At 39.4% G+C, this 25,770-nt stretch overlaps 1 pseudogene; it reads right to left on the reverse strand.

Moving 5' to 3' along the window:
- Positions 1-4,203: 4,203 nt before the first annotated feature.
- LOC123454438 lies at positions 4,204-4,431 on the reverse strand (annotated as a pseudogene).
- Positions 4,432-25,770: the final 21,339 nt, after the last annotated feature.

Genomic DNA, 25,770 nt, shown 5'->3' on the forward strand with positions numbered 1-25,770 from the left:
TAGAGGCCCTGGCGTGCCCATTCTCACACACAATCTCTCTCTCCTTCTCTGTCTCTAATAAATAAAAATAAATCTTTTTTTTTTTTTTAAGATTGCTTATGGGAGAGCTATCTTCTACCAGGTTTACAGGGACAATGAAATTATGATCTTAGTTTTTCTCTTTTTTTTAATTTTTAAAAAGTATTTTATTTTTATTTATTTGACGGAGAGAAAGAGGAAGAGAGAGGGAGGGAAGGAGGGAGGGGGAGAGGGAGGGAGGGGGGGGGGAGAGAGAGAGAGAGAGAGAGAGAGAGAGAGAGGGAGAGAGAATGGGTGTGCCAGGGCCTCTAGGCAATGAACGCCAGATGCATGCTCCACCTTGTGCATTTGGCTTATGTGGGTTCTGGGGAATCAAACCTGAGTACTTTGGCTTTGCAGGCAAGTGCCTTAATGGCTAAGCTGTCCCTACAGCCCTCAAAGCTTTTCTTGATGTATGAAGTCATTCTAAGTTGTATTCCCCCGAGCACTTGGGCCTCAGTTGCTGCTTCACTGACTGCTGAGCAGTTGGAAGGGGGGCCTTCTGTTCACCCTTTTCTCCTCTGCTTGCCTCTGAGGATCTTCGCTTTCTCCATATCACTTCCTTGTCATCATCAACCTGAAGTAGACTGCTGGGTGGAAATACTTTCTATTTCTCACTTAATTTCACAGTCTAGATATTCCTTACATGACTTTCTTTATACAACTAACCCATGTTAATTAATTAAGATGAGGTAAAATGAGACCTCACCATTTTCTTTTCCTGTCCACTCTTCTTCCTTTCCTTGGTGTACTAGCTATGTGAATTTTATTCATATTGAATTTTTCACACTTCTAAACAAGCTGGAAATATCTTATCAGACTGGTTCATAAAACATATAACATATGTTGCTGGGGTAAAACATGACTTTCATTCAACTCTATTTTAATAATAATTCCAAATAATTGATGTTGGCACGTGGAAGGAAACCTAGCCACCATTTCATTTCCTGAGATAGCCTAGACTTTAAAAAGATTATTGATTTGTGTGCATGTATGCATGCGTGTGTGTGTGTGTGTGTGTGTGTGTGTGTGTGTGTGTGTGTGTGTGTATGGGCAGTAGAGACCAGATTTGACACAGGTCAGTGTGCTTTGCTATCAAGTACCTTAAGCTGCTGAGATGTTAGATTCCTTGGCTATGCCCACAGTAAACAAAGGCAATCAACCATGATTAGTATTGGGTTACATCTTTTATCAGTTATTTTTCTGGGGTTAGGCATAACTTTTGATTATTTTGCACCAAAATGATGTATAATTAAATTGCAGTTCTATTATGATCCCAAAATGCTTTTTATGAAATTATTTATGGAGAAGGATTATTTAAGAGATTCTTAGATATCACTTCTGGCATCATTTCCAAGGGGAAAATTATTTTAAATATTAGTCTGGTCTTGGAAATAATTAGAGCTAATTTCTTTCTTTCTTTTTTAACTGGGAATTCTTCATTTCTGTGGAGTTTCATTTCTATTAGTCTTGTATTTGAGGATAAGAGGGCTGTTTCCTAGGCACAATATTTTTCTATGTTCTTTTTCTTCAAGAATGTATACATTTTTCATCATCACAGTTTAAACATATAGGTATTAGGCATTTTTCCACAAAGTACAAACTTTTTCCACATATAAATATAATGTGAGATGTAAGATTTACATATCCCCAAATAGTTACAAACAAGGACAATTTTTAAGGCAAAATGAATCCCCATATTCAAGTACAAATAAAACACCCCATTCACGTTCACAATTTAAGATTTGGATGAAGTGAATTGTGAATGTGGGTGTATTTAAGATAAATTATAAATAAATAGTTTTGAGTATTTCACTTATGCTTACCACTTATTGTTAATAGAGTACAAATAAAATTTATTCATGTAAGGTGAGAGGCAAGTAGGTTATTTGACATAAATTACAAATAAATAGTTTTAGGTATTTAAAATATGCTATAAGCTTGTTGTTAATAGAATACAAATAAAGTTTAGTCATTCATATAATAGAGTTCTATGGTTTTTAAACATCCTTACTTGCATATATACAGGAGCATTTATATAAGCTTAAAAGTGCCATAAACATTGAGAAATACTATGAACACCTACAAATATAGGTTACTGTTGCAGTCAGGTTTGCATTACTGGTAGAAATCACCCAACCAAGAGCAGTTTGTGGGAAAAAAGAGGCTTATTTTGAGTTATAGACTTGAGGGGAAAGCTCCTTGATGGCAGGGGAAATGACAACATGAGGAGAGGGTGGACATCAACCCCTGGCTAACATAAGTTGGACCATAGCAACAAGGAGTATGCTAAACACTGGCATGGGGAAACTGGCATAACACCAGTAAGCCTGCTCCCAACATTACACTACCTCCAGGAAGCGTTATTTCCCAAATCTCCATCCGCTGGGAACCTAGCATTCAGAACACCTAAGTTTATGGGGGACACCTGAATGAAACCACCACAGTTACATTCTAAACATTGACAGTATATTGAGAGTTCTCTAGTAGGAATCTGATAATGAGATAAAACAACCCATAGAGACACTGTAACCAAACTCCCTTTTGGTCTGGCAACAACCTCATATAAATTTGAATGTTTTCCTATTCCACTTGTATTTGGAGATTCTTCAGTCATTATGCTTGGGAGCAAGCTTGTGGAGGAGAGGAAGAAGTCTTACAATAGAAAATCCTTACTTGGGAAGAGTGGACATTTTCTTGTCAAATTTCAAGGAAATCAAGCTATTTTGACATCCATTCACTTGCAATTTCTGCTGCTTTCCTTGACTCAGGTTGCTCAGAGTAGATTGAAGTCACCAAATATAAACCACTTTCTGTAGCCTGATCTTCACTGTGAGATGTTGAAAAACAATCTATCCTGGCTGGTTCAAAGGAAGTGTGTGGGTCTGGAGAGATGGCTTAGTAGTTAAGGTGCTTGCCTATGGACCCATGTTCAACTCTCTAGGTCCCACATAAGCCAGACATACAAGGTGACATAAGTGTGCAAGGTTGTACATGTACACTAGGTGGCATGCACAAGTTTTGAGTTAGGTTTATTCTTTGGTGTTTAACATTTTTTTTTGGTAACTATTGTTACCCAATTTGACTATTGTAGTTTGCTTAATTTTCTTTGCTGTCTTTTTCTGTGAGTAATTGTGGGTGTATATGAAAACAACTGAATTTTTTGTGTTGATGTTGTATGTTCAACTCTTCTGAAATTATTAACTCTAGGAAGATTTTATAGAATATACTGGGTCTCTTAAGCATAGGATAATTTCATCTGCAAATAAGGACAATTTAACTCTTCCTCTCCTACTTTATTTCTTTTAAGTCTTCTTCTTTTTTTGCGGGGGGTGGGGATAGTTTCAAGGTAGGGTCTTACTCTAGCTCAGGCTGACCTGGAATTCACCACATGCTCTCAGGGTGGCTTCTAACTCATGGCAATCCTCCTACATCTGCCTCCCAAGTGCTGGAATTAAAGGCTTGTCCCACTGTGCCTGGCTCATCTTCTTCTTATTGCTCCTGCTAGGACAATATGTGAAAGTAGACATCCTTGTTTTAGAGAAAATGGCTGCTGTTTCTCTCAATTTAATATATTGTTATCATGGGTTTGTTATATGTGGCTTTTATTATCTTGAAGTATGTTTCATTTATCCTTACTTCTTCCCCAAGACTTTCATCATAAAGGCACATTAGACTTTGTCAACTCAGGAGTTCTATTAAAAGTAGATTCTTGCCATTCTCTGATTAAATACCCAGAGGAGAGGACATTCTCAGCACCCTTTTTGAACATGGATCTCAAGATTGCTGTTTGCAATTGGATTATAAATCCACCCAGTGAGGAGTCCCAGGGTTGGTTGTGATGTTGGGTTTTTTTCCTTCCACTTCTGTCCCTCTCTCTGCTAGTGGCTATCATATCACTTTATCTTTATTTTTCTGTAAATGAACCAGTGCTGACAACAAAGTGCATGCCTTCTGAGGCTCTTCAGGGGTGGTTCCCACCCTCAGCCATGGCTCCACTCTGCCCTTGGCGCTGAGCACTTTGTGAACCCGAGATTTTGGAATGGACCTGGACTGGCTGTCCTTCTGCTCTTGTTAAAATTCCTTCCCTTTCTTTGTTTCTTCCTTCTTTCCTTTCTTTCTTTTCTTTTGTTCTTCTCTAAAGAAGTCATTCAGACTGCATTCTCTTCTTCTAGTCTCCCAAAGGACAAGAAAGAACAATCACCAATGGCAAATGCAGTTGCAACAAAGCAACACCAAGAGCCAGCTCAGGAGAGCCACACTCTGGAGAGAACACTAAGCCTCCACCTGGTGATTTCTGGCACTCTATACTCCTAGAGAAATTAATCTAGTTACAAACTGTAGAAATGATCCCTGAGACTGGAGATTGATATTACTGTCCCTGACACTAGGAGGTCCTGGGAACACCAGAGGCATTCAGTCAGACAAGCCTGACAACTCCCCTGACTGATGACTTTCCCTTAACTTGAAGGAACAAAACCGTCTGGGGCATCCTCCCTAGACAATCTTGCTGCAAAAGCTTGTTCTGAGCAAAGGCACAAGTAACGACAGTTCCTTATCAACTTCCCTTGGATTGCAGCTGGTCCAGCCTGTTTTTCTTAGGATCCTCCCTATAAACTCGAATCCTAGCTTAGCTCAGTGCTTTGGCCTACATCCTGCGGACAGCTGCAGCCCCTCACTGCACTTGAATAAGCAGTCTCTGTCTGTGGAGATAAAGTCCAATTTACTTTTCTCTTTCACTTTCCCTCACAGAAAACTTTCAGTTGTAAATAATTCCTCTACCCCTTGAGATGTAAGCTTTTGTCTATACTCATGCTATTTTCAAACCTTAAGAAAGCCTCAAGCACAGGGGATCTATATCTTTGAAATGTAATGGTTAGGAAAGATAGCATTCTTCTAGTCTCTGTGAGTTTGGGAGTTTAACAAGACGTTTATTAGTAAGTACAGATGGCCTAATAACACTGATTATATTCCTCCTCTGACACTCCTATACTCTATTTGTATGCTTAGCTCCCCATTTCACAGAGGAAACCTAAGAAACCAGTGAACTTCTTAACATAAAAAGCATAAAAGGTAGAAATGTTAATTACCCTTATTTGATGAGGACACATTATATACTTGATCTGAAATGTAATACTATATCACACTAGTATGTATCTTATAACATGTAAACAAAAAATCTGAACTGGGCATAGTGGCTCACATTTATAATTCTATCCGTGTGTAATAAAGGCTAAGGTGGGAGGCCTGCTGTGAAGTCAAGGACAGCCTGGGCTACAGAGTGAATTCCTGGTCAGTCTGGGCCAGAGTGAGACCCAGCCCCAAACAATTTAAAAAGATCAACAGAAAGTGAACTTTTATCAGCTCCCATCACCTCTCACCTTTTCTTCAGTTTATCTGCACAAATGTTTCCTTCCCGTTTCTGCTCCTACAGACTATCACCTTCTCCCAACTTCTCAGACATTCCTCTAGCAGTTCCCACTTCCCTTCCTTTGCATTTCCACACCTCTGGGACACTTTCCCAACATCAAAAGGCCTTACAGGATTGTATGTCTCATTTCAAAAACAAAGCAAACAAAAGCCAACCATGTCTTTTCACTGTCTTTCCCCTCTTACCACAACTCAACTACAACCCTCTGTAACAGTAGCATCAACAAAATCACTAAATAAAAATATTAAAAGCCAGTTATTATAGATGGTTGTGAGCAGCTGAAAGTCCAACCACTTAAAGCTTGTGCCTAGGAGTTGGAGGCTGGTGGGAAAACAACTGAAATCTTATCTCAAATGGATAATGACTATTTAAATATTTTTATATGCTATTGCTTATATCACTCTGAGTCATGATATCCAAAGGCCTAGAACATAGTCAAAATGTTCTAAGAAACCTTAAGGGCCACTTTAAAAAAAATGGGAATTTCCCCTCTCTCTATCTGTATCTGTATCTGTATCTGTATCTGTATCTGTATCTGTATCTCTATCTCTATCTCTATCTCTATCTCTATCTCTATCATCTCTATCTCTATCATCTATATGTATATATCTACATATATATCTGTATAAATAATATATACATGTGCACTTAAGACATATATAAGTTTTTTGGAAAATAAAAACCATTTTCAGACTATTACTTGGGAATTCTGTGTTAATATACAATTAAAGTGAGATATAGACAAATTAGGAAGGTTAACCCTTAATCAGAGGCAAGGAGTGCATAATCATGAAGGAGAATTGTAATCATTGTCTGAAAGAGGAAGGTTATAAATGAGCTAAATTTTCAAATTGCATCCAAGGATAATGTAAAGGGTTCACAAACATGCTTGAAACAAAACAAGCAACAAATATTAGATCATTTCCTTATGAAAAACTGGGCATGCTGTAATGACACACACACACACACACACACACACACACACACACACAAAACCTACACGATTCCAACACTGTTGGTGTTGTTCAATAAAGTGAGCTTTAAAAAGTATAAAACCACAGCCGGGCGTGGTGGCGCACGCCTTTAATCCCAGCACTCGGGAGGCAGAGGTACGAGGATCGCCGTAAGTTCGAGGCCACCCTGAGATTACACAGTGAATTCCAGGTCAGCCTGGGCTAGAGTGAGACCTTACCTCAAAAAAAAAAAAAAAAAAATTCTAGTACCCACATAAAGCCAGATGCGCAAAGTGGCACATACATCTGGAGTTCATTTGAAGTGGCAACAAGCCCTATGTGCCCTAGCTTTCTCTTTCTCTCACACACAAATCAGTAAATAAAAATACTTGAAAAAGAAAGTGATAGAAGCACTGCAGCTGAGCTGTTCAGTGTTTACTTTAATTGGTTTCAAAAATTAAATAAGATACGTTATTGATTTGAGACCAACAAAAAGTTCTGTTTTACTTTTATTTGATGACTTAAATATTACTGAATTTAAGTAAAAGTAGCAATTGTTGCTTTAGAATAATTGTCAACTAAAATACAACTGTTTCCTCATGTCTGGGAAGGAAATGAGCTAAGGAGTAAGGTCTTGCTGAATGCGTAGTAGGCCAGAAGGGCAGGAAGCTCATGGTCAAGTTTTTCTCCAAACAGGAAAAGTGAAGCTGTCTGAACTGAGTAGACACTTAATTCTTATTTTTTTAATACTTTAATTTATTTATTTATTTATTTGAGAGCGACAGAGAGAGAGAGAGAGAGAGAATGAGAGAGAGAGAAAGAGAGAGAGAGAAAGAGAAAGAGAGAGAATGAGAGAGAGAAAGAGAGAGAGAAAGAATAGGCATGCCAGGGCCTCCAGCCACTGCAAACAAACTGCAGACACGTGTGTCCCCTTGTGCATCTGGCTAACATGGGTTCTGGGGAACCGAGCCTCAAACTGGGGTCCTTAGGCTTCACAGGCAAGCACTTAACCACTAAGCCATCTCTCTGACCCTTAGTTTTTATGTTACAAATTTTTACCCACTCTGGCCTCAAGAACTCTGCATTGTTCTGTTTTAAAACACAGATCACTTAAAGTATAAATGGTTGTTCACAACCCTTTGTCACAACTGCAAAGAAAACTGTGTGAGTATGAGACTAGTCACCTCTCAGCTTGCTCCATTCACCCTTTCTGTGTGGATTTTGCTTTGTGTCCTTTCGTTGTAATGAATCATCACGAACCACAGTTGTGAGCATTACTGCATTTGGGCGTCTGAGTGCTCATGTATCACTGACTAGGTATCTGGAACCCTTGATCCAGGGAGTTAATAAACCTGCCAGAACTTCTCATTGGTGAGGGTCCAACAGGTTGTGAGGAAAATTTAGCTGACGATTCCTTGGAGAGATACTTACTGCAAAGCTACACAGGACCATGATGAACCAAGAAATGGAAGTTCTTGCCCATCCCTTTTGACCCTATGAATAATTGTATAGCTTAATATGCCCAGCATTCAGTTAGATACTGAATACATAAACAAAGAAATGGCTTGATTTAGTGAGCATCTCTGTCAGAAACACAAGAGAAAGGCAGAGATAGGCTTATTTCTCACTATTACACATATAACACACTCAGTTGTCTGAATTTAGGTCAATACTGGTGAGCCTCACTTCTCATTTCAAGCATGGACTATTTTGCCCCCAAGTTGGACACTACCTCTGATCTAATTATTTGTGGTTAATGTGTCAGGGTTAGTGTGGATTATATGTTAAAAAGATGTCAGTTTTAGGAAGTTTTGTGTTTTTGAATTCTGAGCTTTATTTATGGCAAAAACTTGGACCTTAGTAGACTCAGAACAAGTTTAGCCAGGGCAAGGGCTGTGTGTGTGTGTGTGTGTGTGTGTGTGTGTGTAAAATGCACAGGGGGCTTGAGAGATGGCTTAGAGGTTAAGGCACTTGCCTGCAAAGCTAAAGCACCCAGGTTTGATTCCCCATTACCCACATAAAGCCAGATGCACTATGTGACTTCTGCTTCTGAAGGTTGTTTGCAGTGGCTAGAGGCCCTGGCGACCCCATTCTCTATCTATCTGTCTTTCTCTCTCTATTTCTTTCTCCCTCAAGTAAATTAATAAATAAAATATTTCTTAGAAAAGAATGCATCGTTATCTCTATAATGAAATCAGAACAAGTGATATGGGGTCTCTTGAAAATGAATTAAGGAAGGGATATCTATTATTATATAAATAAAAATTTCTTGGGCTGAAGAGATGGCTTAGTAGTTAAGGCTCTTGTTTGCAAAGCTTAAGGACCCAGGTTCAAGTCTCCAGTCCCATGTAAGCCAGATGCACATGGAGGTGCATGCATCTGGAGTTTGTTTGCAGTGGTTGAAAGCCCTGGCGTGCCCATTCTCATTCTTTCTCTCACTCTGACAAATAAATTTTAAAAAATTTTAAAGTTATTTTTCTTGACTCCTATGGATACAATGAGCAGAGAAACACAGAATACTTAAGATATATGAGAGGGCATGACATCTGCTCTAAACTTGAGAAAAATGGGTTATATTTTTATAATATAAGGATTACATATTTTGTCCACTCTCTCTTTTTTTCCTGTGTATGTTAAGTCACATTCTAGTTAGTATTGCACATTTGTGTCATTAGCCTGTAGGACTAGCAGTTTTTCCTAGTTATGTCAGGGAATTTCCTGACATATGTCATCCTCTGGCTCGAGAGACTCAAGTTCCAGACAATACAGTGTTTGAATTAAGTTAAAAGAAGATGATATTTGACTTTGACAATTCTGTTCTTTATATGCAATACCAGAGTATTCTTGAGAGAATCCTAAGCAGAAAGACATTTCCTTTCACATATATTTATAGTAGGGGACTTGAGGCAATAAAACTAACAGAACTTCAGAAGAACGACCATATAATTAGGGAAGACTGATAGCAAAGGTAAAAATAGCAGAAGCTATGGGAACTAAAATATAATGACATTTTGTATCAAAAATATTAATACTTTGGCAATTAGTGATGTCCCTTTTGATTGGAAATTAGCTGAGCTTTCCTCAACTCTGATTGCAAGATTTTCAGAAAGGAAGACATTTTATTTTTGTGAAAAGAAAAAAAAAAATCTGTCCCAACTGACCTAAAATAGTAAAAGAAATAATTACCTGAAAACAAAGTGAAAAGTTAACCAATGAATAATAAATCGGTCATGTAATGACAGAGATCCAGTGGTACTTTGAACACCATAAGTCACAGAGGCAAAGACATGAGGATTTTATTAAAACACCCTTAATAATATCCAACTGGGACTGTATGTAAAACAGTGTCATTGTGTTTTATCTGCACTCCAGAATCAAGCACCACAAACATGTAACGTGGTTGTCGATTTTACACAGAGTTTGGTTGTTCACTGCTACTCATCTCCCTTCAGGGTCCTGGAACCCTCAACGCTTCCTCAACGAGTCCATCTTATGATCACATTTTTCATTTCCATGGTTCACTCAACAAGCAATCTGCCCTAACTTACTTCTCAGAATGGTAACAACGGAACTTTAATTGCAAAGTCCTAACAGCATAAGGCTTTAAATTCCAGGTGGGAGAAGATTTCTTGTGTGCACCATTATACCTTTAGAATTAAGAAACAGAGCCACCCATGGAATTTTTGTTGGCTAAACATGGTTGGACCATGTTGGGGCATGCTGCTCACCTCCGTTTACCAAGCTTGCCAGCCAGAGCAAAACTACACTCTGAGCAGCCTCTTATAAAGAAATAGACATGGCTATGGGACCAAGGCAGGAGTTGAAAGTTTGACAAATGCCTCCTTTATTTCAACCAAGACGACTTCTTCCCTGGAGAAATATATTACTAACTTCACGCCAGGCACATCATCATCCATGATGAGTGTGTGAACACCAGTTGTTACTTGCTTCTTTATATATTTATTCTGTATATGTTTCAGATAGTCAGTCTCACAGCCAGCATTCATGCATGTCAGGTTGTTTCTGAGCTCTCATGACTTCCATTCTGGAGGGCTATCTAGGGTGAGGAGGTTGCTTAGCAGTTAAGGCGCTTACCTACAAAGCCGAAGGACCAAGTTTCCATTCCCTAGGACCCATGCAAGCCAGATGCACATGGCGGCACATGTGTCTGGAGTTTGTTTTGCAGGAGTGAGAGACTCTGGTACATCCGTTTTCTCTCCCTCTCTCCCTGTCCCTCTTTCTCTTTCCCTCCCAAATAAGTAACAATTTTTAAAGTTGTTTATATTGTCCTACCCTTGTGATTCAGGTCTGGGCCTCTCCTACCTACTCCTGTTCTCTCCCCTTCATCTATTCTAACTCAATGCTTGGCATTTGCTTCCTAGAGAACCCAAAATTGCACATGTTTTTCCCAACCTTGTACAAATAACCCTTTACTCATAACTATAAAAGAGAGAAGAACTATGTAGCCAATATTTTGAAAATATAGTTGATAGAGATAATAGAAAGTGAGGGAATGCATTTCCTGGCCTTTAGCCATTATTAGAGACAGAGATGATACATAAAAGAGCTTGTTGTATATTCTACAATTAGTAGACTGCACAGGGTAACTACAAACAAGTCTGTGCTTTGAATGACATGTATCCCGGAAGACCATGTGTTTTGAGTGTTTGGTCCCCACCTGGTGGTGAAAGTTGTGGGGTCTGGGAGGTGAAGCCTTGCTGGAGGAGGTGTATCACTGAAGGGGGCTTTGCAGTGATCTAACCCAGCTCTAAGAGCAGTTCTCAGAGTATTTCCTTCTTGCTGCTGTGGAGCTGTGGCCCGGCTGCTTGATCAGGCCACTCACGCTCTGCTGGCCAGGAGGAAACTTGTCTAAACCATAAGCTGAAATCAACCCTTTCCCCTGTGAGTTGCTTTCATCGGGTGCTTTTTAAAAAATTGATTTTAATTTTTTAGGTTTTTCAAAGTAGGGTCTTGCTCTCTCTATGAATATGAACTGGGAATTTACTGTGTAGTCACAGGATGGCCTCACTGTCACAGTGATCCTACAACCTCTGCTTCCTGAATGCCAGGATTAAAGGAATGCTCCACCATGCCCAGCTGCTCAAACGTTTCATCCCAAGCAAGGAGAAGCTAACTGGTACAAAGTCTGTAGTCATTTATGGCTCTGATGAGGGAGATAGAGTCCAGTGCAAACCCTGAGTGAACCTGCTTTGGTTTGACTTTGGTTTGTCTCCTCTGAAGCTCATGCTGAAATTTGATCAACTAGGTAATTGAACATTGATGCTCCCTTTATGAGATGGGGTCCCTCAGATGAATGCCCTCGTCTAGGGTCTGGATTGGTTTCCTCGGCAGCAGACTGTTGTAGGGTGAGACTGCCTTTGAGTATGCTTTCTGCTCATGCTTCACCAGCATTGGGGGCTGTTTCTTGCTGCTAGGACGCAGCCCGAGGCCCTCGCCAGTTGCAGCTGCCCAACCTTGCAGTTCCAGACTGCACATCGATGAGCCCAGTCATCCTTTCTTTGAACGTAACACAAATGGTTTTCCATTCTGGTGGCTGGATGCTTGCTGAGACAGCCTCTTGGGATGGTATCCGTCTTTCCAGGCGCTCTCTCTGAGATCTTAGTTACCTGTGGCTTGCGGCACTGCTAACTCCCCCCACACAAGACACCTGCTTTTCTATCTACTTTTCAAGCCTAGAAAGCCGAACTTGAACCATTTGGTGTGATTCAATGTTATTTCGTTCAGCATTCAATTGTTTATTTATCTTCCAGTGGCTCTGCAAGAATGTTATTTCCTCAAGGCCAAGAAAGGAACCCATGTCCCGACACAGCTAAATAAAAGTGTTTCATTATGTGACTTCTCAGCGTATAAACTCTCCCTGCTGAATTCAATTATCCACAGGTAATAACTTTACTGGCATGGCTATTGAACAGATTTATGTTAAAAAGAAAAAGAAACAGAAAGACAAAGATACATTATATTATTGTCTGTGGTACTTAACGTATGCATTTCAGAATGATGCCTATGGTGATATGCCATTGCCAATATTGGGAAGTATGGAGGAACAATTTATATGAACATTATTAATGAGCCACAATTCTTGAATTATTTAAAATTATTATCAAGAGCTCTGCCAATACAATGTGAAACATTTTCCAAACTACTGTAGAGACATCTATTTCTTGATACTCAAAACTGCTTACAGTATTGATGTTTTAAAAATTGAAATTTTAAAGAAGAAAACAGGATTGAGGTCTTCAGTTATCAGTTTCTTTCTGAAATGGCAAAATTACTGGACACATTTTGTCACATACAATTATGTTTGAGACCTATGGCAACATCTAGCATTTGTATACTCTTTCTTCTGTAGAGAAAGCAAGCATCCAATTTTAAGTGTATTGAAATATGAAGCATGAGAGTGAGCTAGGTAGCAGTTTCATCTTGAGAGGGGGATGAGATCATGTTTCTTGGCTTGGTTGCACTTGGACATACCTCACCTCAGGTGATGTTCTGCACAGAGAAGCATCCCAGGCGGAAGGCTGGTGACTACCCAGAAGCAAGACTGACCATGCGTGTTGGAGTGTATTAGGGTTAACTGGTCCTTGCTTTACACAGGTTTAATTACCAAATCCAGGCATATAAATCACAAAACTAAGATTTTAGAAAAATAAACATATTTTATTAGCATCCAAAGAATTAGGGTTCATTATAGTATTTTCAAATAGATTTTTTTGTGTTCCTTTCCTTCTCTTTCCCCACCCCTTCCCACTGTGCCCTCCTGCCCCCACCGCAGCCTCCTTCCTGCTTTCATACGACGTTGTTTCCTCTTCTCCTCCCCCCTCAGCACCTGTTTCTCCCCTTTCCTGGTCTCCTATCTTGAGTCATAGCCTATACTCACCTCGTACCCCCTTATTCACATACATATAAACACTCAAAGTGAGCATCCACATACTACAGAGAACACACGTTTGTTTTGTTTTAGATACTTTATTAAATTATTTGTAATAGTATGAAATGATGCCATTTACCTTAAAAATAATATTTATTAGCACGTGTGTGGAGGTCATGTCAGAATTTTTTGTTAATGTACATGAATACCCTTCTGGCTTTATGTGGGTAGCTGGGAAATTAAACACTGGCTGACAGGCTTTGTAAGCAAGTGTTTTAAAACACCGTGTCATCTCCCCAGCCCACCAATTTTCTCTTTTGTGTCTTAATTTCTTTTCATAAATATGGTTCTACATTTATTTTCCCTTTTATTTTTTTAAATATTTTTGGGCTGGAGCAATTGCTTAGTCGTTAAGGCAATTGCCTGTGAAGCCTAAGGACCCAGGTTTGATTCCCCAGGACCCATGTAAGACAGATGTACAAGGTGGGATATGCGTCTGAAATTCATTCTCAGTGGCAACAGGCCATGGAGTGTCCATTATCTCTCTATCTGCCTCACTATCTCGCTCAAAATAAAAATATTTTTTATTTATTTATAAGCTCAGGTGGGGGAAAGAAGAAGCAAATGGGTGTACCATGGCCTCTTGTCACTGCAAATAAACTCTACATGCATTGCCACGTTGTACATTGGGCTTATGTGAGTCTTGGAGAATGGAAACATAAACAGAAATCTGGAGTGGAATGTAGTGTCTCCATGTAATACCCCCAGTCAGGTAAGTCCCGAGCAATGCAAAGAGAACACAAGAATTGAGTTATGTAATATGATAAAATGGGAATATCTAGAGATGCTATTTTTGTACAATACCTGGGAGTATTAGGGGGTATTGTTAAGGATCAAGAAGTCTCATAAGCATCAGGAGAAAATGGGTCTCATGGGGTGAGGGAATCCTGAGGCCTTGGTTGAATGGACAAGTTACCACCAAGGAGGGAGGGAAGCTCTGAGGCCCTAGGAGCTCTCCATTCTTAGCAGGGTTTGCCTTAAAGCATTGAGTTACTAGTATAGTAAGCTACCTTATATAGTTTCTTGATCAATATGAGCCTTTCATGCTTTTACTTAAATATAGCAAACATATTTATTGTGTATTCTAAATGGCAATTCTAGTATTTCAAGTCTCTTGTGAATTCATTAATGCTACCTATTTTCTTCTTTAAGCCTGGATATTTTATGACTTTTTTATGTGTAATCATTTTTGTTGGCTATTTGCTGGTGGCAACTCTTTGATGCTTAATTTTGAAAGTGGTACCTCTAGAGCAGATGTACATTAGCTCCCAATAGACTTTGGGAGAAACTCCTTTACAAAACCACTTTAGAACTTCTTGCAGTCTCGAAGGTTATATGAATTAGGTTGTAATTCACCTGAGAGCTAACTTGCTCTCAAGTTAGGAGAGGACTTTTTGTTTTTCTCCTGCCTTTGGTTGGTGATAGTTTTTAAGGCTGTCATTGTTCTTGTAGCACACTGGGTATGTATTTGTTTTCTAAGCCTCTCTTACTCTACGGTCACCTGCTTTTGTGTTAACTGCAATTTGGATGGGATCTGTACTTTCCTCCTTACACTTAGACCCTGGGAGGGTCTGAAAATCAAGCGATGGGTATTGAACTGTAACAGTCCTGCAGTTTGGATGGGATCTGTACTTTCCCCCTTACACTTAGGCCCTGGGAGGGTCTGAAAATCAAGCGATGGGTATTGAACTGTAACAGTCCCGACGCTATGATAATGCAAACACCATAGTTTTTGCCTTAAAGGTGATAAAAGTAAATTTATTCTGGAGACAAATATGATTGATCATGGCATGTAAACACACACTGAAGTTGCCCCAAATGTAATTTTTCAATGAGCTAATAGTTTCATGAATTTTTTTATAGTAACAAAATAATAAAAGCTTCAAATCAAAGTACTTCACATGTACATTGGTGGGTGCATAGATAGGCAGGGTCCAATAAGGCAGGGAAATCTCTGGAATAAGCCTCACTTGCTATCTGATAGGATTCTTAACCTTTGGGTGGGTAGAAGCTGGGAAGCAGGGGGCGGTGTCTGTTTATACCTTCCAAAGAGTCACTTAATAGTCACATGATGTTAGATATGTATACAGTTGGGCAATAAGTGGCCACTTAAACTAAAATAGCCCAAGATCTGGATCACTTACATTCTAATTCCCCATAATCACTGAAGTTCTAATCAGCCTTAAGTGTTTAACACAGGTATGTTCTCTTTACAGAAACCATAGTTCAAAGCAGAATATGAAATTTAGAGGTCCATTTATGGGTTGGACTCTGAAATTGTAGGTTGGCTATCTTTTCTATATAGGGCTATAGAATTAAATATTTTAGAACTTTTAGACCACATATCTGCAGAGTATGGGGAATGTCATGCATTCCTAATATATGTTTTATTTCCTTATAATTTTTTGAAACTGCTGAGAACATATCTTAACTCTATAAGCATAGAAATATGGGTTATAAGGATGTGGTCTACATCCACAGTGAGCTGTTGATCAGAGAGACCTACTAGCTCTCCCAAAACAAATGAGACAGACTTCTGTCAGAGCTCTTGATTACCCACCAGAGGTTAATGGTGAGACCCTACTGCTGAAGACAAATGCTGTTGGCATTGACCATGGAGAGACCTAGTTGGAATCCAGAAGAGAGCCAGAGCCAAGACAATTAGTCCATATAGTGCTAGAAGGAGCTACATGAGCTACCAGGGGAAAGTGACCAACATCTGTCTAAGCAACTCAAAGTCTAAGTGACTCAGAAGTAAACAATTTGATGTGATGCTCACACAAGTGCAATAGTGACACACAGCCATGGTGGGTAACCAACTGCTCTTGGATCAGCTAACTGATCCACTCCGTGGAAAGGAAACCATATCTGAAACTGGGAAACAAGTCAGAATTATATCCAGATAATGATTCTGCTTTCTATTGTCAAGCTCCCACTAACCTTAGACTCTAAGAGTGTCTACAACCTTTTCATTCTCTCTAAACTAATAATGGTTGTCCTATTTAACTGGTGCTGAATTCACTCTCCTTTGGAGAATCTGCTTCTCTTTTGCAGATGGGAATTGGACCTGAGGAGATAAAGGACCCGGTGCACTCTACCTGGCCCAAGCTGAAACCACAAAGGAATTGGGGAAATGAACAAGAGTGCTGCTTTCTTAGTGAATCTGATATCATCACAAGGTTGATGGAGAAAAATACTGAGGACACTCAACACCTACCAAACCAGAGATCCAGATGTTGCTAAGTGCCCATCACTGAAGTAGACTTAACATGCTCCCAGCATGGCTCAAGGAATTTTGTAGAATAGGGGGCAGAAAGATTGTTAGAGTCACAAGTTGGGACTTTTTCACAGAGACATTGCCTCTCTCTCATAACTGACTGCTGCTCCCACAATGCATAAACCACAATTCCCATGGGGTTGACCTGCATCCCCAATGAGGGAGGCCTCTTTGGAAAAGGCACAGGGAGGAGGGAAAAAATGGTACCTATATGTATTGTTTACATACTAAATATGTCCATATCTAATAAAAAATTTAAAATATGAAAAAATGGGTTATAGTTCTGATTGGGCCTGTTACTTGAAATTTTTTATTTGAGAATCTAGATTTTCTTTCACTCACATTTTGGCCTCTGAGATACTTCACAGTTCACTGACGTATATTTAAAGTCTATGGAATATCTTTTCTCAGAATTTTCAATAGTATTCAATTGGAGTGTCAGCTAGGATAGGCAGCACTTCTGAGAATAGCAGCTTCGTATTTATTTTATGCAGTCTACGTGAATTTAAATTAGTGCTGACATTTTCCATTCTTATCATGATTTTCTTCCCAGACCTTTTCTGGCATAGCTCTTCTTTTATATTTTTAACTCAAGTATCTCTCTTTGTTATTGTTATGCTAAGTGGTCTAAGTCATGCAATATGTATTGTTTCTGAAAGATTGATCTGCCATGTATGCAATTACATTTTTCACTTATTCTTCATAAACCTTTGAAGACACCATGGATTTTGTTGTAGCTACCCTGAAGGACATTTGTTGCCTCGTCTGATTCTGGAGATTTATATTAATTCTTTTTTTTTTTTAATTTAATTTATTAGTTTTCATTTCAGTGAATACAGGCAGTTTGGTACCATTATTTAGGCTCATCTGTGCTCTACCCCCCCCCCCCATTAGACCCTCCTTGTTAATGAAAATGGGTCGTGCATTGTGGAGCTAGCCCCCAGTTATTAGTATGATAAATGTCTCTGCAAATCATGACCCAACATGTAACTCTGACATTCTTTCCACCCCCTCTTCCGCAAGATTTCTCTGAGCCATGTTGGGTTCATTTTTGGTCTGCTTCAGTGCTGAGGTGTTGGGGGCCTCTGAGGCTTTGGCTGTCTGATTTGGTAGGAGTTGATTTTTCTCTGCGTTGATCTCCTTCCCCTTTGTGCTGGTATCCGGTTCACAGGAAAACATCACCCTTGCTTATTTTGCCAGTTGTCCTTAGTTTCAGTTGGGCCCCTTTTGAGGTATGTTGGGGCAGCTCTCTTCTTAGGATCTGCATCTATCTTTTTTTCCCCTTGTTGTTTGTAGTGCAGCTAGGCGGTCGCCATCTTGACCGAAAGGACAATTTATATTAATTCTTAATTCTAAAAAAATTTAACCATTATCCTCCCTTAGGTTACCTATGTCTCTCTACTCTTCCGTCACTCTGGACCTCCAGTTGCATATTCATTAGATCTCTAAGCATATTGCATATCTTATTATATCTTTCATTTTTCTGTCTCTACTTTTCTCTGCCCTCTTTCCTCTGCTTTTTCTGATAATTTCCTCTAAGCTATTTTGTAGTCAATCCATGCTCTCACTGGTTATTGTTCTTTTCTTCTTTTTTTATATTTTTGTTCATTTTTATTTATTTGAGAGTGACAGAGAGAGAGGGAAAGAGGCAGATAGAGAGAGAATGGGCGCCCCAGGGCCTCCAGCCTCTGCAAATGATTTCCAGACTTGTGCATCTAGCTAATGTGGGTCCTGGGGCATTGAGCCTTGAACTGGGGTCCTTAGGCTTCACAGGAAAGTACTTAACCACTAAGCCATCTCTCCAGCCCTATTGTTCTCTTCTTAAATCATCCACTGTATATATTTTTGTTTGATTTTCTTAGGTTTGACTCTGTGTGTGTGTGTGCGTGCGTGTGTGTGCAGAAGATTGGCCATATTCTATAAGTTTTTAAAATATTTTATTTATATTTATTTATTTGACAGAGAAAGAGGGAGAGGGAAAGAGAGAGAGAGTAGGCATGCCAAGACCTCCAGACACTGCAAACAAACTCCAGATGTGTGTGCCCGCTTGTGCATCTGGCCTACATGGATTCCTTTCCAGGAATCAAGCCTGGGTCCTTTGGCTTTGTAGGCAAGCATTTTAACTGGTAAGCCATCCCTCCATCCCACATATTCTATAATTTTCTAAAAAACATATATATTTTGGCTCATTATTTTGCTGGCCTTCCATTACTTGCTCACTGTGATGGCTTATTCTGATAGTCAACTTGACAACTTGACAGGACCTAGAATCACTTATGAGGATTATATAGATTAGATTAGCTTCTGTGCATGTCTGTGGTCTGTGAGGGACTGTCTTGATTAGGTGGATTAGGGGAAAAACAATTTGACCTGTGGGTAACACCATTCCATGCACTGGGATGGTGGCCTGGAGGAAAAGAAGAGAGCTGGCTGAGCAGCACCATCCTCCCTGCTGATGTGGCGGGAGACTGCAGCTTCCTGATCCTGCCATGGTTTCTCTGCCATCATGGCCTTTACTCCCTGGAATGAGCCATTTATAAACCTTTCCTTCCTTAAGCTCCTTCTGGTTAGGTATTTTATCCCAACAAGGAAGATATAACTGATACATTCTTATTGTTGGTTTTCCCATGTATGTCTTTAAAAACATTAATCATGCATAGTTTTTAGCTAATGTCTGATAATTATAACACTTAACAGTTTGAAGTGTTTCTCTATTGATTTTACTCTGTTGGTGACTTCTTTTTTTTTTAGGTGGTTTCAAGTTTTTTTGAGACATTGCATGTGGTCATTCTGCCTGGCTGCTTGCCCAATGCAGCACACTTAGATTAAATTAATTATCTAATTGTGTTAAAGTACTTCCACCATGTGGGTAGTGTAGCCCAGATGTGAGTGCTTTTCCTGCATGTGGTCTTCTTTTAGATACAGACTCCCAGAGGAGAACTTTCTTTTTTGTTCTAATCATTATCGTGGCCAAAATAACAAACATTGTTTTCTCCCTTGGCCAAGGTGATTCCTTTTCTGGCTGATTTTTTTCACTGAGGGTGAAGCTCCACAGAAATGTAAATTTTAAGCCTTTTCTTTGTTCTGACTTTCCATTAGCTTTTTATAATAATAGTTCAGTGTTGCCACAAGTCAACAAAGGCCCCAAGCTGTCTGGGATGATTTCCGTGCTTGCTTTGTTTTTGGTCTCTTCATCTTTCCTTTTTTGTTCTTTTTTTTTCCCCTCTAAGTATATTTCTAAAATGGATGTCTATAATATTTACTCTATTATAACTTGGTGTTTGTGAGCATAAAACTTTTTAGCACTGGGAAAATCTTGTTAGACATTTTACCTTAGCATTTTTTCTTTTAGAGAATACAGACTAGTTCAGACACAGAGTCTGAATTTTAATTTTAGTCAGTTACTATTATCATAACTTTAGTGAAGTCAGTCATGCTTTCCCAGCTAAATTAGGGTTCTAAAAATGTCAATCTCACATTATTGTGGGTTGTCATTGGTGAAGAAGCAGATATCAGTACAGTTCTTTGATTATAACGCTTTAAACCATCAGGTGTTATCCTTATTCTCATAAGCATCACTATTACCATGAACCACTTAAAAATTATAAATTTTTCTGATTTATGATTATAAATTTCAAGTGTTCCTTATGTATGAAAAGAGTTTTCCTATTCAAGTATATGGATTAGTACCACTGTTTTGGAAAAAGAATGCATGGGGTTGTGGTGGTACCTTAGTAGGCCAGTACTTATCTTCTAAGCATAAGTACTCAAGCTATATCTCCATTTCTCACATGAAAAAAAAAGAAGAAAATCCAGAGTGGTGGCACATGTGTATAATTCCAGTGCAGAAGAGGCTGACACAGGCAGATTCCTGGGGCCTGCTGGCCAGCTCAGCTAACCTAATTAGTTAAGTTCCAGGCCAATGAGAGAACCTGTCTCAAAAACAGTGGAAGACAACTGAGTAATTGTAGTGGAACTTAGAGCTCAGAGCTTGGAATGGACTGAGAACTCTTACTCCAATGAATCTGAAAGACATCTGCAAACTACCAAGCAAGTGGCTTTCAACTTATTGCCTCTGATTAATATAGACCTGAAAAAACACAGACACAAAGAAGTGTTCATTATGATTTATTTTATGAGAGTTTTGGTAAGAATGAAGAAAAGCATAAAGTTCCCAAGACAATGAGTGCAGCGTCCCAGAGGAAAAGCCAGGGAAATCCCACTTAGTAAGCTGGATCGGGTCTTTTCATAAATTAGGCATCCAGTTAGGATGAGTCCCATTGCCAGACTCAAAGGGCCTACTTCTGTGGGAACAAGCCCAGGAAAAGTGGAGGGAGAGGTTTTGAGGAAGGTTCAGGTAGATATTCTTTATTTGTTGCCATTTTGAATGAGACTGGCATTCTAGTCTTCCTAGGGTAGGGTGGAATTCATGTTCTTTGGGCCTGTGTCCCAGCTAACTACCTGCAAAATAAAGTTACCCTGCCCCTAATCCATGTCATAGTAACCCCTGACATTGGCCTCTAGCCTTCAGAAACCCACACAGATACATTCATGTGCACTCACGTGAACATGCACACATATACACATACACAAAGCATTAAACAAAAACATCACAATAAAAATGAAAACGGAAAGCATATATATGTATATGTGCATATGTGTGTGTCTCTTCACAAAATAAGTTTAAATAAATAAAAATAACATTTCTTTGCTAGCAATAGTGTTAACATCGATATGATGATAACATTGATAATGCCCCCAGGTAGGAAATCAAAAGCATTCTCTTATCAAAATATAGATGTTCTCAATATAAATACTATTTCCCAAAGAAGCTAACATCCCTAGTGGGGAGATAGCTCTGAAAGGAAGAACATTTCCCTGAAGTGAGAGAGCTTGAGAGGGCCTGAGTCCCACCTCCAGCGTCCATGTAGAATGCTGCAAGTGGGACATGTCTGGAACCTCAATCCTGAGGGGGTGGTGACAGGGGAGTTACTAGGGCTCTCTGGTCAGGCAGCTTGGCCAAAAACAATCACTCTAGGTTCAGAGAGGGAGATATTTGGTGCCAAGGAATTATTGCAGGCGGGTGATAGAGAAGGACACCCAGCGTTCTCTTCTGACCTCTGCATGGGTTTGTACAGAGTGCCTGTGCATCTTTATATGCATTATGCACACATGCACACATCACACCATACCACATGGTGCACATATACTAAGCATCCACACACAGAGATAAACTTAAAAACACATTGAACTATAATCTGTAAGTTTTAGTGTATAATGCTCTCTTTTTGTGCAACTTGTAGGAGGCTAAGTAATACTTTTAATTACATAGTCTATCTTTATTCTCTACAATAGGTTTTCCTTTATCCTTAGCTAAAATTATTTATATTACTTACAATTGCATATTGAGTTACTCTCTACATTGTTTACTTATCCAAAGATGAATTTAGTGCTTGGAAATGGTAGTATAGGAAGTAGACTTTCTTCTTTGCCATAAATTGCTAAAAGTTCATCTGGTCACAAATAATCTTTTATCTCACAGCCACAAAGTCTTCTGTTGGAAATGATGTGGACATATGTCTGAAGAAGTAAGATTGTCAGCTGCAACAGGGGTGGAGATAGTTCCATGCGGGCACTGGCTGCAGCCTGAGACGTTCCCTTCAATGTTAGAGACCTCCACTCAGGCAGAGCCAGATCCTTGACTTTACTACAGAATTTCAGTACAAGCTAGAATGAAACAGAATTTGAATTTATTCAAAGGCGTTTTAAGCACAGTGGTTAAAAGATTACAGAAGAGCTCACAGGAAGAACAAGATAAGTTTACTGGCTTTTTTCTCTGAGAGTAATACTTCGGTGTCTTCAGAATAGCGTTTAGGGCTGGAGAGATGGTGTAGTGGTTGAGACACATGCCTGAGAAGCTTAAGGACCCATGTTCAGCTCTCCAGTAACTATGTAAACCAGATGCACAAGGTGACCCAAGCACACGAGGTTTTACATGTGCACAAGGTGGCACACGCATCTCGAGTTTGATTGCAGTGGCTGGAGGCTTTGGCATGCCAATTCTCTCTCATAGAAAAAATACAGAATAGCTGTTTATACACTTTGGGGGATTTTGAAGTCACTACTTTTGAAAGGTTGCCAAGTAATTTAAATGGGATCACAAGATGGTTCCTGGGGTAAACCAGACAGGATTATAATTGATAATATAAAAGGCTAGTTTACAGGGATGCAGGAAATTAGGACATTTTCTTTTAACCTGTGTTTAGTAGTCCTGTTTGTGAGATTCCCAGGAAATATTTGGGAAAGCAGTGAAACCCTACATGAGGTCATATATATTCAGACCTTAAGCCTGATTTAAAGACAAATACTTAGGCTGCATTGTTTGTCTCTGCATTTGCAATCTTCACAGCAAATGTTGCTAACTGTGCTGGAACTCTTCATGCCTCCCTGGTTAGAAACTTAAATCAGGCTTGATAGGGAAGATTCCTCCCCTGTGCTAATTTTTTGTATTTTTATTCTGCTTCAGGATAAACATAGTTCAGGGTGAATTTCTTTGATTGCATATGCTTACATTATGAGAATAAGATTAGGATTTGATTCAAAAGAGCAAATGCAGAATAGCAAATCATTCTGAATTAGAATTCAACTTGAAATACATTTGAATAATTTCTATTTATCTAATTCTAGGAAGGTATTTTAAATTTTTTTTCTACTGGGCTGGGGAGGTGGCTCAGCAGTTAAATACATTTGTCTGCCATGCCTACTAGCCTGGGTTGAATTCCTCAGAACTCATGTAAAGCTGTTGTACAAAATGGCACATGTATTTGCAGTGGCAAGAAGCCTGGCATGCCCATATGTGCTTTTTCTCTCTTCTCTCTTATCTAGGTGTCAAAACAAGTTGCTATATTAAAAAAAATGTTATTTCTGAAACACTAATTGAAGTAATACTGTATTCCAGGTACATTTCCACACATTTAATAATGTTTTCTAAAGAGATTGGAAGGTAAGAAAGGAAAATTTGGAAAATAGCTTATGCAAAGTCATTTAGGTAAAAGAGAGTGAAGTAAAAATATGAACAAGTCTAGGATTTTTCTCTTAATCACTCTGCAGATTGCCTCCAATCACAATTTTTTGAAAACTAATTTAATTTGTTGGTTCATATTGAAGTACTTTTCACTTTCCTGAATTTTGAATGGTTGATATTAAAAATGTTTGCATTTTAAAATATTACTTGAAAACTTAAAGGAAATATTATTGATGTAACTCCTGTGAAGACAATAAGAAAGAATTGAGAATTAGACATAATTTAGAGTAAAACATTTCTGTACAAGGGTATAATCAGGGAATATGTTACGACTAAGTAGTGGCTCCTGAATTTCACACTGTTCACTCTCACAGGTTCATGGGAGGAGCTTATGAAGATCAGCATATGAAAGACCTCAGGGGAAGACTGGAAACCTGCCCCATCCTGAGTACATGTCCTCTTAGAGGACTTCTTGAGAGAAAAGCCATGACAGGCGAACATGAGAGAGGGAGTTGCTAGGTAAATGACTTGTGCAAACATCAGTGCTATGTGAACGGGTCATGAGACTTATGTCCCAATGATTTAGGGGCATGTGCCCTTTTCCCAGCTCGCTAGCTATCAGTCCCAGAGTGTTTTTCTCTTCTTATTGAGGCAGTGAGGGTCACCTTTTCAGAGTGGTGAATGAGATAGGCATTGGCTAGACAGCAGAGGTTAACAGGTCCCTGGAATCCTGGAAGAGTGAAAAAAATTTTTTAACTTTATTTCTTTTTATTGACAGCTTCCATACTTATAGAAAATAAACCATGATAATTCCCTACCACTCCCATTTTCCCCTTCACAAATCCACACTCTATCATATCCCCTCCTTACCTCCATTAGTCTCTCTTTTATTTTGAGGTCATCATCTTTTCCTTCTATTATAAGTAGTGCTACGCTCTGTGAGGTCATGGATATCAAGGCTAATATCAGTCTGGAAAATTGCACTGTAAGCAGTCCTGCCCTTCCTTTGGCTCTTCCATTCTTTCCACCAGCTCTCCTGCAATGGACCCTGAGCCTTGGAAGGTGTGATAGAGATGTCTCAGTGCTGAATACTCCTCTGCCACATCTTCTCAACATTATGGTGCCTTTTGGATCATTCCAGTGGTCACCACCATCTGAAAAGGGAAACTTCTCTAGCCAAAAGTGAGAGTAGCATTAATATATGGGTATGAATGTAAACTGCTTACAGGGCAGTTTGGTGAGCATAATATACAAAAGCCAGACAAGACCAGGCAGTGCCCTCCTAAGGCTCATGACTTCTCCACCATAGGCTTTTGATTAGGTTTTCAGTGTCAGGCATGTATTCCCTCCCATAGAATGAGCCTCCAGTCCAGTTATAAAGCAGTTGGTTTTCCCATAACAGACATGCCACTATTGTACCTCGCATTTGGCCTGGGTGGCCAAACTTGAGGCTTGCAATATCCACTGTTTTTGGTGATGGCTTCCATCCCCCCCCCCCCCCCCCCCCCCCGCCCAGGAATAGATCATAAGACCCTATTGCTGAAGAGTCCACATGGCTGGGCTGCAAGGTCACAGAGAAACCAAACTGGGGCTGAGCTGAAAACCTCCTCCCTGTAAACCAGCTGTCTGAAAGCTGGTAAAAGGTGCATGGCATGCAGCCCTATGGAAGAAAAGTTTTTTTTTTTTTTTTTCTTGGCTACAAATGGGAAATATACTTAAGCTTCTAAGTGAGGATCTGGTGTTTTCCCTATCTTGTTCTCTAAAGGAGTTCTCCTCCCCTAGAAACCCAAGCTTACAAGATGTCTGAATACATGAATTGGGATCTGGTCTTTCCTTATTTTTTCCCTAAAAGAGCTCTCCTTCTTGAGAAACTAGACAGAAATATTTGAATAAGATTGCAAAGTGCCTGGACACCTGACACTAAGAGTTGCCAAGTGGGGTTTCTCATTGCTGGGATCCCTTTCTTTGATATCATATATATAATCTGCCTTCTTCTCTTAAGCACTATAAAAAGATCTTTATAAACTCTTCCCTCTATGATATGTGGAGTTCATCCTTCCAATTCATGGTACAAGAACC

Source organism: Jaculus jaculus, chromosome 13 (genome assembly GCF_020740685.1).
Source record: "Jaculus jaculus isolate mJacJac1 chromosome 13, mJacJac1.mat.Y.cur, whole genome shotgun sequence".
In the NCBI taxonomy this organism is placed as follows: domain Eukaryota; kingdom Metazoa; phylum Chordata; class Mammalia; order Rodentia; family Dipodidae; genus Jaculus; species Jaculus jaculus.